The following is a 13,934-nucleotide window of genomic DNA, read 5'->3' on the forward strand; positions in this document are numbered from 1 at the left end:
TCATCTCTATTATCTTAACCTCCTTCCATCCTTATATAAGTTTAATAAAACCTCTTCCTCTCTACCCAAAGAAAACAAAATGTTTACGTCTCTACCTTGAAAACCCATCATCATGCTTCTAAATAGCCCACTCTCCACTCACTAGAAAAGTTGTTTATCTCTGATACCTCTCTACATCCATTTAGTCCAAGAACTCTCTCTCTCTCTCTCTCTCTCTCCGTAATAGAGGATATATTACCCAAATTACTTTACAAATGGCCACATGGCCGCCATGTGATGTATTAGCTTTCCCTCACTAATTACTCCAAAACACAAGTGTAGCTCGAAGTACCCTCATCCAATATATAGCTGTGTCATTCTCCACCAAATGAGTTAACCGCAAGGAAGAGACTTGTTGCCACAATAGTAGCCCTTTTATACAACCTATGTGAGCTATAATACCCACTTTTGCATCAAATATGAAGGCATTCCTAGTTAACCAGATATGCCACAAACATGTCCACTTGGAAAAATGAAAGAAAACTGATGTTCTGGGTTATCCGGACCATTCGGAATCTTGTCAAAAGTCTAGTCTTTAACCTTACGGGCCTATCTGTTAATGGAAGCCATATGCCAGAAAGGAAACCCCACACCTTCTTTGCCATCAGACATGAAATGAAAAGATGCGAGCATGTTTTCAAGCATGTAGTACAAAACACACAATTACCAGAAGCAATCTGCCGCTTTCGCAAACTGGTTCCCCAATCGTAGGCCTCCAACTAGCATGCGCCATAGGAACACCTTCCCTTGATATGGAATCTTAAACCACCATCTGTGTAAGATTACTTCCTTCCACCAGGCCCTACTTCTCTCTCTCTCTCTCTCTCTCTCTCTCTCTCTCTCTCTCTCTCTCTCACACACACACACACACACATACACATAAAGGTCTAGAAAACCTTATAGATCCTTTACTTTTAACTCATCTTACACTTTGGTAAAGAGCCTTCACCTCGAATAGATTAGATTCTAATTGTTTGAACCTTCTTACTTAAAAAATCCTCACTTTCCAACTTGATTACACAATGGTTTTTCCCTTTTTTAAATGTGTATTTTCTCTTCTTTCGAAATATTCCTTGCCTCTCATTTGTGAAATGGAAAGCTTCTTTAAAAGGAGCAATAACTATCTTCTTGGAAAAAAGTATACAAAATATGCTAGTGTTTCCTTATTAATTATTAGTTTATTAGTAAACAACATATGGTAGTGTTTCCCATGTGGTAAAACAAAGTGATATACACTTATTTGCTCTATCAGAATCAAGTTGTAATGTTTCATGAATTTAATAAAAGCATAAATAAACTTAAGCCATATAAAAGGTAGAGAAACTCTCTATTATATAGGGATGATAGTATAAACTTATCTTATCGAGGATAGTTTGCTTTACTACTTTGTGTGAAAAAAAATTTCACATGTATTAGCTTGTGTGAATGAGTACTTGTTCATTATATAACGTATTGATTTATTATATAATGAATCAATACTTGCTCATTATATTCGTGTACGGAATTTTTTTTTAATGAGTGTATCATAGATCTAAAGACGAGAATTATCTAGTCTAGAAATGGGATCAAGTTTGCTAAAGAGAAATTACAGCCGCATCAAAGAGTGAGTTTGGTGACGTACGGTGAATTTGGGCATTGCAATTTTTTACGGGTACAAGTTCAAACCAAAAGGAATCAATTCAATTCACAAAGGCCACCTTGAAATTGCTTTAATGCTCAAACATACGATCTAGTCTCACGAAATAAGCGTTGGTTAATTCTCATGTACTAAGAAGTATATTGTCTTCTTTACAAGATAATAAAAAATGATCTTTATACCCTCAGAGTTATGGAATGATCCAATTTACCGATAATCAAAACTTATGGAACACGATAAAATTACTAGAATAAACATGGGCACTAGTAAACCAACGATACAAGTAAAAATAAATAAATTACTAGAATAAACAAGTGCACTAGTAAACCAATGCTGTCAAGTTTTTTTTTGAAGAAATTACTAAAATAAACATGTACACTAGCAAACCAATGATGTAAACTAAAAATAATAATTTTTTAGTGGACCAATGATACCAGGTTATGAGAATAAATCAACAATATTTAAAAAAACGTCAACCATATATTACTATATATAATTTATAGAAATTCAAAAAGAAATATTAACTACATGTAGAGTATTACACCCATTAACAAGCTTGCTAGTTCTCAAATTAAGAAGGAGGAATTACTAAGCATGTTGATTTATAAGAATGAACATGTTGGACAATAAGTTCTAGAGTCAATTGCAAAATACAAAATGAGAACATTGATTTGTTATCGATTAAGTTTGGAAATAATCTATAAGCATGGTAGTTTAGGAGAATAAAAACTATGCTAAGAAACAAGTTATCATGCAAACCACAAAATTGTGAGACACTCTTTATAAGAACTTCCAACAAATGATTATAGATTTTTACTTGTTGCAATGATTCTATAATACATTTGTTTCCTATGTCTACACAACATCATTACCATCTAAATGGCTACAATATTCAACAAAGCAAGATGAGGCATTATATTGCACATTTAACTACTTATTACAAAACTTGGACTAACATATATCAACTGCAATATTCCTCAAGCTAGAGCTCGTGGAGTTAGTAACAGCAATTTGTCATGAGTAAAAGATGAGGCATTGTACTGCACATTTAATTATTTATTACAAAACTTGGACTAACATATCGACTAATATATCTTCTTTTTGGTTTGAGAAGAACCTGTTAATTTAAATATCTTCTTCTTTTGGTTCATATTTATAGTTTAAGTTTTTTATGTGTCATATTTTTTAAGTTCATATTTCTACCTTAAGTGTGTTGTGTCTACATAAAAATTTGACACCCTTCGTATAGATCGAGAGGGGGAGTATATGTGAAAGGATTTTCATGTATATATGGCCGAAAGAGGCATAAAACATCAACGCACAGTACCATATACACTTTAGCAAAATGGTGTGGTTGAGAGGAAGAATAGATCTCTTATAGCACATATCATGGTTAAAGGACAAGATTTGCCTCTTACTTTTTGGTTAGAGGAAATTATCTGTGCATTTATGTGATAAGTAGATGCCCCACCAAGGCCTTGCAGACAATTACCCTTATGAAGCTTGGAATGGTAGGAAGCTCTACGTGGCTCATTTACATGTTTTTGGTTGTCTTTCTTATGCTCTTGTGCCTAAGAAACAACGTAATAAGATGGATGGTAAGGCGGTAAAATGTCTTTTTGTGGGATATAGCTCAAAAAGCAAAGGGTATAGACTCTACCATCTAGCTATAAAGTGGATTTTGGTGAGTAGAGATGTGGTCTTTGTTGAGAATGGAAGCCCATGCTTTTATGCAAAAAACAATAAAATTTATGCTCACATGACATTGTTAATACACTCCTACTTTTGTACAATGCAAGGCACAACCATATGTAGAGAAAATGAATGCTCAAAAAGGTGTTGCAAATCAGTCCATACTAGCTGAAAATGAGCTTAAATTTCAACCCACAGATCAGTCTATTGATGAGGTGATTATGGATGATGCAATGGATGAGGAAGGGCAGCCATAGACATCCAAGAGTATGTCAAAATTGTTGTTGCTCTGCTATAGACATTGTGAGATAGCAAATTAGTTACTTCTTTAAGACACGTGCACGTTCTCATTATACATCTTATTATTTTGTGGATCATGCTATCATTGCTAGTATATGTAATGAAGAGGAACCTGGTTCCCTTAAGGAAGTATAGGAAAATGATCATTGGTGGATGCAAGCCATGCATAATAAGTAAGACTTAATCCTAAAAAATTACACTTATTATTTAGCAGATTTGCCTTATGGTAAATGTCATGGGTTTATAAGATTAAGTGCAAAGCTAATGGTATCATGTGCTACAAGGCAAGGAGGGTTATGCTCAGGAGAAGGGAATAGATTATGATATGACCTTTGCTCCCATGTCTCATATGACTATGATCAAGTGTATTATTGCATTGGTAACATATTGGCAATGCATCATGGTTGGAATGTACATCATTTGGATATCAAGACTATGATCAGTTGTATTATTACATTGGTAGCATATCATGGTCGGAATATGCATCAGTTAGATATCAAGACTATCTTCTTAAATGGTGATTTGTATGAGGAGGTTTATGTCTCTTAACCTCACGGTTTTGTTTGAGAAAGGACATGAGTGTAAAGTATGTAGGTTAAGAAAATCTTTATATGTTCTTAAGAATGCTCTCAGAGCATGGTATGAGAAGACAAATCCATATTTGGCTGCAAATGGTATTTGCAACCATCTAACTTAGAGTACCCTCCATGTAAAGAGGAGTAAAGATTGTTTTTTTGTCATTGTTTTATATGTTGATGACATGCTGCTCCATGCCCTCATGAGGATAAGATTTCAGCCTTCAAGGCCAAATTACATATGTCATTTGAGATGAAATATTTGGGCTTGTTGCATTATTATTTGGGCATATAGTTTATGCAGCATGATGATGTTATAGTCAGTGTACATACAAAGGTTTCTTACACAATTTGGCCTTGAAGACAATAAGCTTGTTTTGCTACACTAGTAGAGACTGTAAGCTTGTTTGTTGTTGCTAGCACCAGTAGGGATAGCTGCTAGGCTTAGTCTCCAAGATCCAGATAAACCATTTGATACATCATTTTATCAGCAGACTATTAGATGCCTCGTCTATAATACGAGGCTAGATATTCAGTTTTGGGGTCTCCTAATTGAGCAGGTTTATACATCTCTACTATTGGAAGAATGTGTTAGTAGGCCAAGCAAGTTTTAAATTTACTTTTAATTACTATGTACATTTAGAAGACAAAGATCCTCACTACTTATAGTAGGGAGGACTATTTCATTGATACCTTAATAGGGTCAGAGGAATTGTTGACACATATAACAGTGTGACCACTTTGCATAGTATCCATTTTTTTGACCAAATAGTTTTGTGAAGTTATGTGCTTAGAAATACCACAATCAAAAGACCACCTGTCTCAGTGATAGTTGAATTGAGACATACATCTTGGTCATGATTATAACTACAAATAGCTATTAGTTAAAAGTCTTGATGGATAACAATATTAATAGAGTTCTCTTTCTTGGAACTCTAGTTATTTGATTGGGCTTTTTACAATATCAGCAAAGTAACCTTATTTGGCTTTTTGGAATCATATTTAGTCTCATAAGTTCTACTGAAATAGGTCTTTTGCTGAAATTTCTTACCCTTATCCTTGGCTGCTAAATAAAGGTTGATCACTGCTAGAACTCTCAGAAACATTATTTCTAGACTATTTCTCCTGCAAATAGTAAGCTTACGAGCTCTTGATAAGTAAGAGGGGCTACATTGCCTCTCAATGAAAGACATAGGAAAGTATTGAAACCCAAATAAGATTCAAGAAAAGAATTAAGATTGATGTTAAGCATTTCCTTTGCAAGAGTGACTTCATCTCTCTCAAGTATTGTAGCTTTGTTAAATGTTTATTCATCAACCCCTTTTCTTGCATATTTTCTTTGTTAAGTTGCCTTCTGAGATAGGTAATCCTTGCATCGTTTTTAGCATGATACCTAACTTCTAGAATGTTCCAAGCAAGCATGGATATTCTACAAGAGTGAATATGTAGAGCAATAAACCTATTAACTGATAAGGCAATCAATGCCAAAGCTTGAGCATCATGATAATCCCATGTTCTTTGTTTAGAAGTAATTTGAGGAACTTGTTGTTAGATTTGTTGGCCCTGAACCCTTTGAGAAGTAGCATGAGTATTCGTCAGTTAGGTGGGGTCGTCCCCTCACCACTAACATGCCCTGATAAGCCTTTTGTAACTAGGATATTTCTGACTATAAATCTCCATAGGGAGTAATTTGACCTATCCAATTTATCCTCTTTGGAAAGAATACTAAACAAATCATTTGCAGAGTTTTTGGCCATACCTGACTGATGAGAATTGAAGAAGGAGAAATGCTAAATAAAGCTTGAATGGAAGTTAGTAGAGCTATTTTTGAACTCACTAAAAAGTTGTTAAAAATTCTCAGCAGTTAAATCGTTGATTAGAGGCTTCGATCGGACGATTGGAGATAAAGAATCAGACAAAACACTGTTTGTAAGCAAAATAGGTAACTGACCAGGGTTACCTAAAAAGATTCCCTCCCAAAATGTGTGAAATCTCAAAAACGGCTTAAAAACATAGTTTTTTGAAAGCACGTCTAGAATTCCATGGAAAATTTAAAAATTACATGAATTTTGCTAATTTTTTCAAGATTGAGAACATGTGTGACCTTCATAGATTTATAAACTGCTGTTGTTTGTGACATAAAAATAAACTTGACTTACAAAATGACATAGGAGTCTACATAACTTAAAGAAATATCAATCTTTTTCAAATAAAAACTTATTTTATAAATTTCATGAATTTAAGACACTTTTTGTAATGGACTTTCTTGGGACAAATTCTACCACTATGCATAAATATGCACATTATTTGATAAGCACTCAAAAAATATTAGAATACATAACAATATAAGCTCCATAATTTATGAAAAAATCTACAAACATCCTTGAGTCTATTTCTAGACCCAAATAGTAAAGCCTTTAATATATACTTACCTTGACAGTTTGCATGACATAATTATTTTGTCTATTATTTATAAGCACATAGTGGGCATGATATACAACCAATGCTAAGAGTTTAAAGAGGTCAACTTATAGGTGTGCAAAGGTAGACTTGTATTCATATATATATGTAGAAGATGGTAACTATGGAGGCTCTTAGTAAACCTAAGCATGTTAAAAGAGTAGAAAATTGAAATATTTTTTCGACATGACAATCTTAGAGGCAGACGTCATATAGCCTATGGGTGTAAATTTCGACCCACATAGGCATTTGTTTTCATGAAGGAAATTTTTGTTATGCAATATGGATAAGGGTGGTGGGAAGAAATTGTAGCCTATATCATGTACATATGTGGTGGGGTGGCAAAAATTCATAGTATGCATATGTTGATGTTTGATCCAGATAGCCATTATCATGAACGTAGGTGATGGTATATCTAAGAGTAGTGTAGGAATGAGCTCTAGTTATAATTATTCAGAGTACATGTGAAGAATGTTGAAAGATGGTATGTTTAAGGGTAGTGTAGAATGAACTCTGGTTATAATTATTTGGAGGACATCCAAATAATTATAATTATTTGGAGGACATCCAAATAATTATTTGGAGGACATCCAAATAATCAACATCCAAAGGATGCTGAGAGATGCAATCTTTGCTCTCACGACATTGTCTTTGTGTACAAGGAGAAAAGAGGGGAGCTTAGGGCTTCTGGAATGGTGGTAGAGAGAAGATATTGGAGCTTTCACGATGACGGTAGATTCAAGGTCCCCTATGCTGGAGAGAATACTACTGCACATAGGCATGGCAGGGTCTAGGCTCACATGCATACCCCTTCTCGACATAGATGGTCACACCATGTGTATTTGCTTAGAGTTCTTTAGCTTTAAAATTGAATTGTGGAACAAAAATCAGGATTGGCGAATCAATTGACTTGTGGTATTCTAAATCAATGGAGCCTTGCATATTTGGATTAAAACCATGGATTACAAGTCATCATGGATTATCTCATCTAGCTCTTTTGTTATCATGATTTTTTGGAGCGATATTATTTATGATACAAAGGTTACATGGTTACATAGACAAGCATTTTTTTAATGACCTCCTCTCAAATTTTTAGTCAAAGGTTGCAACCATATGTGTTTTTCAGGTCCTTAGCCGTAAATCTATGTTCTATCTATATCACCTTATTCTAGGTATATTTTTTCTTTAATTCTACGATTTATAAGTTTTTTTAAAAAAATTTAAGATTTTATTAGCTACTATCTACTATTTGAAATGAGATTTTACAGATTTATTGGTGATAAAAATAAAAATAATTCTCATAAAAAATATAAAAATATTTCAAAGTTAAGAAAAATAGTCCCTTAAAATTGATGTTTTACATCAAAGTTGATGCAAAATATCAACTTTTCCACACAACTCGATGTTTTACATCAAAGTTGATGCAAAATATCAACTTTACTCACAAAACTTGATGTTTAGTATCAAGCTTCAAATTCTCCAAAGAAGAAAGTTGGAGGATCGGAGGTCAATTTTCACAAACGGCCTGTTTTAGTGATTTCGGCTTGAGTACCAACACGACTATGTTTCGATGCGATGTACAGAAGTCACAAAGTGATTAGCAAATCGCTTTGTGACGTTTGCACATCACATCAAAACATAGTCACGTTGGTATTCAAAATTTGGAGAATAGGTTGTTTGAGCATGCCAGCGTGGACGGAATCGCTAAAACAGGCCGTTTGTGAAAATTGACCTCCGATCCTCCAACTTTCTTCTCTGGAGTATTTGAAACTTGATGCAAAACATTAAGTTTTGTGGTAGAGTTGATGTTTTGCATCAACTTTCATGCAAAACATCGAGTTGTGTAAAAAAGTCGATGTTTTGCATCAACTCGATGCAAAACATCGAGTTGTGTGAAAATTTTTAGCCTAAAAGTTGATGTTTTGCATCGAGTTGATGCAAAACATCAACTTTTCCACACAACTTGATGTTTTGCATCGAGTTGATGCAAAACATCAACTTGATGTTTTGCATCGAGTTGATGCATCGAGTTGATGCAAAACATCAAGTTTTATGGAAAAGTTGATGTTTTACATCGATTTGATGTAAAATATCAACTTTTTCATAAAACTTGATGTTTTGCATCAAAGTTGATGCAAAACATCAAGTTTTGTGGAAATTTGATGTTTTGCATAACGTTGATACAAAACATTAAGTATTGTCAAAAAGTTGATCTTTTGCATAGAAAGTTAATGTTTTACATCAACTTGATGCAAAATATCAAATTTTTATAAAAGTTGATGTTTTGTATCAAGTTGATGGAAAACATCAACTCTTAGCTGAGAAGTTCTTACTCAGCACATTAAGTTGGTCGCAAATATTGTAGCTAAAACATCCTTACTATGTGTAGTAACCAGTATGATTCGAACCTAAGTCCCTACCTGATATTTTACAAAAAAGTATTTTGGAAAGTATAAACTTTTGTTTCTTAAAGCGAGCTTTTTCATAATTTCTGAACTCATTTAATTACCATTTGCCCCCTTTTTTGTCATATCAAGGACACATCTTCTTTAAAATGAGTGTGGAATTATTTTTCAAAATTAGATAACTTTTAAATAGCTTATTCATGATATTTTAAAATTCATATATACGTAACAAACTCTTTTAAAAAAAGTATATATTATCAATTAAGAAATTGTGATACGCAAGAGCTTCAAAATGGATTTTAATACTACTCTCATCAAGAGCCAAAATAGGGTTTTATAATTAAGATAATAATTGTATCAAGATAACGCTTTGTAATATAATTATATAAATAGTTTTTTATAGTTGCACTCTGTAGCACATCCTCAATCTTGCTAACATGGCAAATGACCCAAGGAGTCTAAGCTTCATGTGTATACATAGAAGAAAAAAATGTATTTAGGAAAGGCACATCAACTAGTGATGCTGTAGCAATGATTATGAGGAACCATAACTATGCTATAAGCACCCCCGAATCCATTGCGAATCCATTGCGAACCGAATCTTCCAAAACCGAACCGGGAAAAACTTCCTTTGCCCAGAAAGCACGGGCGATTCCTCCAGGATATTTTTACTCTAACGTAGTCAAGGTCATTTTACTGACCAAACTGATCCGACCGAACCTAAAGTCACTTGGTCAGATCAAGGAAGAAACTTGCACTTGGATCATAGAGATCAATGCTTTTTTCCCCATCGAGAGGCACAACCGTTGATTCCTTTTTCCATAGAATAATTACTATCCGGGATCTACTTCATCTAGCCCCTTAGCCGGATGTTAATGCAAACTTAAAGTTAGTCACACCACTTACACACCCAATATGAAATTGCTTTCTTTACAGATTGAGCTATCTTTAAAACAATCATTTAATGAAGCCATAGTATCACTGACCACAATCCTCCAAAATATCTGGTTGAATCTTAATTTCCAATCATTCCTTCATTGGAGTATCTATGGCATCATTGGCAACCAGAATGCTCACCACTTGTCCACTCAGAGGCCTTTTCAATAGTTCCTAGCTCATAGTACCTGGCAATATTTTCACTTATAAAAATTCAAGATAGAATCTCCATTGAAGATTAGCAAGATCAACCAGCAGATCCATATGAAAGAGCCATGGACTCATCCGTTGGAGGACCAGCAAGGTCAATCAACCAGATCCATGCTCGGTTTTAGAAAACAACTCTTACTCCTTGTTCCAATATCTTCCACGACGCACGTGTGGGTATCTTCGGCATCATATGGTCAGCACCCTCTAGGATCCTTTGTAGGTCACCTAGCGCTTCCCTCATAGGCCGCTTCCTTGGTCCCTCATCCACCGTACCGGAAGCTCACCATTTAAATCGAACTGAGGCTGGTCAAGACCTCGGTCGACCTTGCTATGCGAGATGTCCTCCGTTGACTCTCCGTTAGCTGTTGCAACTTTATCAGTTAGGTCTCCACGACCTTATTCACAAGACGGTCAAAATGCTTCCCCAGCATTCTTGACATAAAACAGTCATTTACAAACAGGTCACAAATACAGTTTCTATAGTGAACTCTCGTCTTTCCACATTATTCCACATCAATCCATATTACTTAATCCACGTCCAATTCATGTGTACCCATTCTCATCCAATCACATCATTTTCCATCTCATCACATCAGATTCATTCACATCACATATCATCCATTCACATCCCATATCATTCATTCACATTCTGATTCACATGACATCACATCTCATTCATTCTCATCCCGATTCACATCACATTACATCTCATCCATTCACTCACATCGACATCACATCCTTTCACATACACATCCTCATTCATTCTTCCACATTCACATCCACATATACATCCATATCCACACTTCCACGTACACATTCACATCAACATCCATTCTTCACATACACATCCGCATTCATACATCCACATCCATTCTTCCACATACACATCCACATTCATTCTTCCACATACTCATCCACATCCATACATCCACGTCCATATCCACATCCACATCCATATCCACATCCATACATCCACATCCATATCCACATCCATATCCATATCCATACATCCACATCCACATCCACATCCATTCTTCCACATACATAACCACATCCATACATCCACATCCATATCCACATCCATACATCCATACATCCACATCCACATCCTCATGCTGATTTACAACCACCACTTTCATTGGACAATCTTTGATCTAATAATCATCTATGCCACAATGATTACAGGTTGCAAGTGGCATGCTGGAAGATGCAACTTGGGTGATTGGTTGGTTTTTGATGGGTCACTCAGAGACTCGGTGTGGTCCTTGATAGCATTGAAGAGGTATTCTCTTAATAGTAGAGTTGATGTCTCAACCTCTTTCTACTGTGGCGGCTAGCTGGTATACTAGTTTGACTTAGCCTCTTGCATTGACTACATAGTATTCGGATAAAACTTTGTGGAGTCCTCGATGACATGTGAGGCACTGTCCAAGTCAACCTCGTATTCTGGACACTCAAAAGGTTCCTCAAAACCTATTTGATTCAATGGTGTGATCCCTCTGTGATCCTTAGGGGTGGAGGTTGAAGTCCCAAAATTGATGAAGGTAATGACACATTTTGTGCATTGTAAATCCCCCTTGTAATAAGTTGGTGTCAGCATTGGGTTGAGATGTTACAGTAGGCATTATGGCTTATGGTTGTGATGGATTTGGTAACACCAACTGCTAAGGTCAGGAAGCATTAGCAAGGGTTTGCAAATGTGTGCGGCATTATAAAATCTTATGTCCATAACGACCACAAAAAGTATAATTTCCATTATAGCGTGCCCTTAGGACTGGACAATTATTGGTCGAATGCCCTTGTCGGCTGATTGAGCACCATTGAAGCTCTCTCCTTGGATACATATATACATTTTCTCAAGCTCTATTGGACTTCATTCCCTCCTAGAGTGCTTTCATGAAATCTATGAAATTCATCTCCGCTAAAGTGTTACCTTTAGCAAGAGGTTTAACTATAGAGGTGTATGTCTCGTGACTCCAGAAGCAATAGAATCCGATGCTTTGGCTTCCTTGACCATCATATTATCTTCTAGTTGGATGGAATTTGGTGTGACTTCATCCCATGTAGTGATCCCTCATATGACTAAGCTATTATAGATCGCTTCATGTTTAAGCCCATGGATGAATCGATCAAGCAGGTGATTATTCGAATAGTGTTCATGTGGAAGGCAATGAGAATTCAAATGCTAATGAAATCTCTAACCTATGAAGATACACCCCATAAGACTCCTTCACGCACGTATTTCTTCAATAATAATCTTATAAGAGCAGTGAGAGTGGTGAAGTTCAAGCATTCCTCGACCTTGAGAGTTCTATACCAATCCCCAACCACATCGTCTAATGTTAGACTAAAGGCATTGGTATGGAAAATCTCATTTCGTTCTACCAACGCCTCACACACTTGATCAAATACCTCCAAATGTCTCCTAGTAGGATCACCATTTCTACTTGCAGAGAAGAGACCGATGTAGGGAACGACCAACCCTACAAAGATGCTAAAAAACAAGCTATTGAGCTTGAAGATGATCTAAATTGACATATGATGGCTAAAATCAATAGTTGGGGAGCTAGAGGAGGATCTTGCAAAAGATAAAGCCCTACATGCTCTGCATATAGTATGTGATGAGATTAACTCACTATGGCAAGCATTTATACGGTTTGGGTTTGCATTTTTCAAGAGGGAAAAGGGATGAAAATTTCAGAAATTAGAAAGAAAAATATGCAAAAAAAAAAATCATGGGGGGCAAAGGTCAAACTCTTTAAGCTCTCAAAAATTCTTCAAGAAATTGAAGAATAGGGTTTAAGAAATTTCAGCCATGGATGCATGAAAATCTCAATAAAATTTTGGGAAAAAAAAACAAAAATTCAAGTCATTGGATCAAAACTGAAGAGCTGTGATACCATTGCAAGAAGGAGTAGAGGAGAGAGAAGGATTGCACTCAAGTGGAGGACCACACACACTCATAATGGAGTGATCACATGCACTCATGGGAGTACCACCATAGCTAAGAGCTTGAAGCTCCAAAAACTATAAATCTTGATTAGTGTGAGTTAATTCTGTTTAGGAGTTCACAATTCACTTATATACCTCATCCCCTTTTCACACTCACTAGTGTCCATACCCACACTTAGGAGTGCACTTAAGTGGAGTACCATACACACTCATAATGGAGTGATCACATGCACTCATGGGACTACCACCATGTTGGAATTAGGGTTAGGGTTGCAACAATGCACACACACAAGATAGAGAAGCTTGAGAGTACACAAACTCACTAGATTAGAATGAACAAATGTGTGCTAGATACAAAAGATAAGTACACACCCCAAAACGAGTAGATAAGAGGGTGTACATACGCACGGGGAAAAAAACATCCTAATGAGAGAAAAAGTGCCCCAACGGTCCTAAGTGTGTTCACACACATCACTACCATATAGTGCTACCAATCTCCCCTAGAGTGATGTTGGAACATATACAAGGTATAGCCGATCAATCTTGAAAAGGCAGTAAGACCAAAGCTTTACGAAAAGCTTTGAACTTTCACGAGACGACGAGGAAGAGCCTTCGTGAATAAATCTGCCATGTTGTCATGTGTAGGCACATAGACCAAGCTAATCTCTGCTGTGCAGAGAGTCTTTCCATGACATAGTGGTAATGCGCTTAGTGCGAGCATGAAACACT

This window comes from Cibotium barometz, chromosome 29, assembly GCF_041138505.1.
Source record: "Cibotium barometz isolate CiBa-2024 chromosome 29, ASM4113850v1, whole genome shotgun sequence".
NCBI classification, from domain to species: domain Eukaryota; kingdom Viridiplantae; phylum Streptophyta; class Polypodiopsida; order Cyatheales; family Cibotiaceae; genus Cibotium; species Cibotium barometz.